Source organism: Rhagoletis pomonella, unplaced genomic scaffold (assembly GCF_013731165.1).
Source record: "Rhagoletis pomonella isolate Grant_MI unplaced genomic scaffold, Rhpom_1.0 Rhpom_scaffold_00001, whole genome shotgun sequence".
NCBI classification, from domain to species: domain Eukaryota; kingdom Metazoa; phylum Arthropoda; class Insecta; order Diptera; family Tephritidae; genus Rhagoletis; species Rhagoletis pomonella.
Genome location: NW_023458555.1, coordinates 58,345,579 through 58,350,521, shown reverse-complemented (window position 1 = coordinate 58,350,521; position 4,943 = coordinate 58,345,579).

Here is a 4,943-nt window from a genome sequence, read left to right as displayed (position 1 = left end):
TTGTAAAATAACTTTTATTTTCAGTCTCTGACTTTTTTTTGGTTTTCCTTCTTGTGCTTTCTTAATGGCAGTCACTTTTGCTGATTTCAATTGGTTTTTGTTGTTGCTCCAAAAATTCTTGTTTCAATATGTATCGCTAGTGCATTTGGTAGGTAGGTACATACTAATGCCAAAAAGTAATTCATCGCATTCTTTTCGCGCGACGGGGATATTTATGCGCACACGCGCAGGCATTGAATTACCAAAATCGGTAAAATGAGGCTGCCGTTTGCCATTTCGCCCATGCAACACCTGAAACATAAAATGTCAATAACAGCCGCATTAAGGCAAAATAACCTTAAAAAAAACTTAAATAGTGTACTCAAAAATAACAACGGCAAGAATTGAAACTGGCAAACGCGTGCATATTATTAGCCCTGTTCGCGTACGCACTACCAGTAAAATCCAGTACTAACTTTACTGGTTTTTACTGGATGGCGTTTTCGTACGCAAAATCTTGCAAAGAAACCAGCAAAAGAGAGAGAATTGAGATGACAGCTGAACTTGCAAGTTTAACTGGATTTTTACTGGATAAATTTTTACTAGTAACTATTTGCTAGTAAGAAAAACAACTGATGGCATGACGCTTAATGCAATTCACATTACCAAAGGAATTGTTTGTGGTGCTTTTAGAGTTGCAATTGACAAAATAAACCTATTTAAATATATATTAAGATGGGAAATATTATTTTTCTTAGAAAAATGCGTCGGAAAATAACAAATTAATCAGCTGTTCATAAAACTTGCAACTTTTTGCTGGCTTACTCTCCGAAATTTGGTTACTGGCAAGTTACTGCATCTTTTTCGCTGGAGAATACGAAAACACAACTATTGTGACAGTAAATTCTGAATCGTACATAGTATACACACCAGGGATGTTACGAATATTTGCATTCGCATTCGTTATGCGATGATTCGCATCACTTTACACATTCGCATTCGCATCAAATGATACGAATGTTTTGCGAATGCGAATGTGTACATGAGCAGAGAGTCCACTCTAACATTGTTGAAATGGCACTAAGTCTGTCTAATCAGGGTGCGGACAATAACCGGCTTTTAGCTTCAGGCGCTAAACGGTTAAGTAGCATATCAAGCAACATTGATGGGCCTTCAACAAATACTGCTAAAAGTCTAATAAACAACCTAGAAACAATTATAGATTCCTCCAGCGAAAGCGAAGGCTCGAATTCAGAATCTGGGGACATTAAAAAATATGAACATTAACATTAAACAAGTAAAAAAGTATAAGTTCGGGCGAAACCGAACTTTATATACGCGGCGAAGGTATTAAATATCGTACTTTCAACTTTCTGTAAACAACATTTGCATGATAAGCAGGGGGGTTTCCCAATTTCACACTTTTTCGATAATACGCTGAATTCGAGTTATTGAAATAATTGAACCAAGTTTGGTGGAAATCTATAAAGTGGTTACCGAGATACACTTTGTAGTCATAAAGTGGGCGGTGCCACGCCCAATTCCTAAAATTCTATAGCAGTCTGATTTATTGTTAAGAGATAGATGTAACTATTAACTTGGAGTAAATTACCGTTTTCAGTTATTGAAATATCGGAGTTTCCGGATGTCTAAAATTTACCGTTATACGGGAAGGGGGTGTAATTTTAGTCCGATTTGAATAATTTTCAACGAATTTCTTCCTTGTACTAAGGTTATTAAGTGCACCGAGTTTGGTAGAAATTGATGAATCACTTACCGAGATCCACATTTGTGGTCATAAGAGGAGGGCGCCACGCCCATCATCAAAAAATGTATAATAACCTAGTTTTGTGCAAAGAGGTTATTGTAATTATCGATTTTGAGTCAATTACCTTCAGGAGTTACTGATAGCCAGCCTCTAGGCAAGGCTCGTACCAAGTATGGGAAGGATTGGTGAAGCGGCTACTGAGATACAGCATCTCATCATAAGTAAAGGGTGAACACACCAAAACTGCGACACTTTGGGAAGCTTATAATTTACAGAAAAAGATATCAATATTTGCAAATTTAAATACCATAAGTTGAAATTTAAATACCATAAGAACCAGTGAGCGGGGGTTGGCATGGTCAAAGTGATGAAAACAGGTGCTCAGTGCGTTTTCGCGAGATCCGAAGGTTTTGTCGCGTTATGTTGCAAAATACGTAGGGAGATAGCAGCTTTTCGTACAAAAGGTAAAGCGGAAAGCTTTATTGAGATGTTCTACAGATCAAACAGCGCCAGACCGAGGCGCAAAGTAGAATGTTACAACGAAATTCCGCAGTCGCAAGTTGTATGAATTCTAAATTAAAAAATACTGTGTATACATACATAATTAATAAATCAAACACATATTTGACGGAGCATTAATTTTTCGTGGCTTTATTTATTTTCTCGGCCTACACTGAAAATACATTGGTGCAACCTACGGCAACATATGGAAGTAGTTGCACCTATGAACCTGCACCTGAATATGCACCTTTATGTCTGCTGGAAATACGCGAACCTTATAATTAGAACTGCAACAAGCAAAACATTATGGCCTCAAACCACAACCTTACCACACCTCTTGTCTAAAACCGTACGACCCATTTCAAAAGGTGGCAGTAGAGTTTAAATGCCTCATAAACCGAAAATTTTCAATCAAAATGTCACTTTTTGAAGCATTTTAAATTTATTTTGTTTTTGTTTTATGAATAAGGCCATTATAGTTTATTGGCATTTGAAGCCATTAATTTTCGTTTTCGTATGTTTTTTCTTTTAATCATCAAATTGCAGTGCTCGTCACATAAATATATCTAAACCGTATTTCACCTTATGCCTTTAAAACTACCAACTGATGAGGCACTTCCATTTCATCGGACGGTGACGCAAATTCCACTGTGCAACAGTTAACTCACTCCGCAACTCAAAGTTTATTCATTTCGTTTATTGTCAACCTCTTCTCGGGTGGAAGGCCACCACAAACATCTCTCTTATAATTAAGCAATAAATTTCAACATTAGGTCCACTCCTTATCTTCTCGGACTAAAATCTGAAAAGTGTCAAAATGCAAGAGCGTAAGCAAAATGCGCTCACTAAAAGAGAATAACAGGAAAAAGTAAAGGAACGCAAAAAACCAAATTTTTAGTCCGAAGAATGGCAACAACAAAGCTAATGTCAAATAGAAATGTCATTTTGTTTGGATCGTTGTTCAGCTGTATAATTTTAACTAAACATGAATAATTCGCAGCTTAATGTGACTTGTTCACCAGGAACTTTCTCGCGCATCCAAAATGGTAAGTTTTTTTTATAGAAAGTAACACAAATTATGGCTTTACGTACATGCATGCACTTTTTCCAGATGAAGTTTACCGGCAACAGTTAGTCGGCCAAGTGCTGGAAAATCGAAAAGATTATAACGAAGTAATCTTCTCAACGCAGCTAATGGGCCAAGTTCAAGAGGCCCAGATTTCAGTGGATGTACAAGAGGTTCAAAATGCGTTGTATGAACAAGAGGCCAAAAATCCAGTAGAAGCAGTGGTAATGCAAAGCCCACAACGAAATGTGGAAACGCTCCCATCCGAAGAAAACTCAGGTTCGGCTGAGAAGCAGGCGTGGGTTAAAGCCCCAGTAAAGCAGATGCTTACGTTAATCGAGGAGCTACGGCCTAAAGTGGGGAAGAGCGCATCCGTTAAAAATAAAACTAAAATGTGGAAACTTATAACTGAGCGTATGGCAGAGCCAGGGTATATCTTCACAACAGCGCAGATTGAAAATAAATTTCGAACAATGGAGCGCAATTTCAAGAAGACGAATCTGCACAACAAACAAACAGGCAGAAATAGGCTGAGTATTAATGCTTATTTTGCTTGACGAGAGCCTCTAGCAACTCCAACTTCTTTCGTGCCATCTCTTCCTTCCTCTGTGCCACTGCTTCTACTGGATTTTGGGCCACTTGTTCATACAACGCATTTTGAACCTCTTGTGCATCCACTGAATTCTGAGCCTCTTGAACTTGGCCCATTAGCTGCGTTGAGAAGATTACTTCATTATAGTCTTTCCAATTTTCCAGCACTTGGGTAATCTTAGTGTACTTATAATATTCTTACTATTAGGGATGTGCCGGGTATCCGGTAGATATCCGGAATCCGGCCGTTTTTTGGTTATCCGGTTATCCGGCCGGATAATGGCTAATATCCGGCCGGATTCCGGATATCGATTATAGAAGATTCAATTTAGAAATTTAACCCAGATTTTGTATTTTTGTAATCTAATTTAAAAGTGTCTAATTAGTAATCAAAGTTAACAATCTGTATATTTTTCATTACGAAAAGAAGCATTCCCGCATTATCGGGCAACAACCTATTTCTCTTTTCAACATAAATGTTACCCGATGCACTAAATACTCTTTCCGAGTTCACTGAGGAAGGTGGCGCGCAGAAATACTTCATTGCCAGTGTAAACAAATTTGGAAATTCTTTGCGGCTATACTTCCACCAAGTTAAGGGATCTTCTTGTCTGGATATAAGAGGTAGCTGAAAATATTTCTCTATTTCTAGTTCATAAATCGCTGCCTTTTTACAACGCTTTTATCAACTTGCAATGTTGTGTTCCAGAAACTTTCAATGTTGTGTTCCAGAAGCTTTCAATGTTGTGTGTCCGACACCATAAAGAAAAGCTTTGAAAAGCTCCTATAAAAAAGCATAGTGAATAGGGCGAGGTAGATGACATCTAGATGTCGCCCTATGTACTACGTTTGCTACACCGGAAATAGACGACACGCCATTCTTTAAATAAAATTAATTGGTGCTCGTTTGTATGTACATACATATGTAAATGCATGTGTGTGCACCTTTCTATTAATATCGTTGAATTATTTTAATATCTATTGCAAACTTTTATTCAGACAGGACTAAAAAGTAGGAAATAAATAATATAAAAAAAA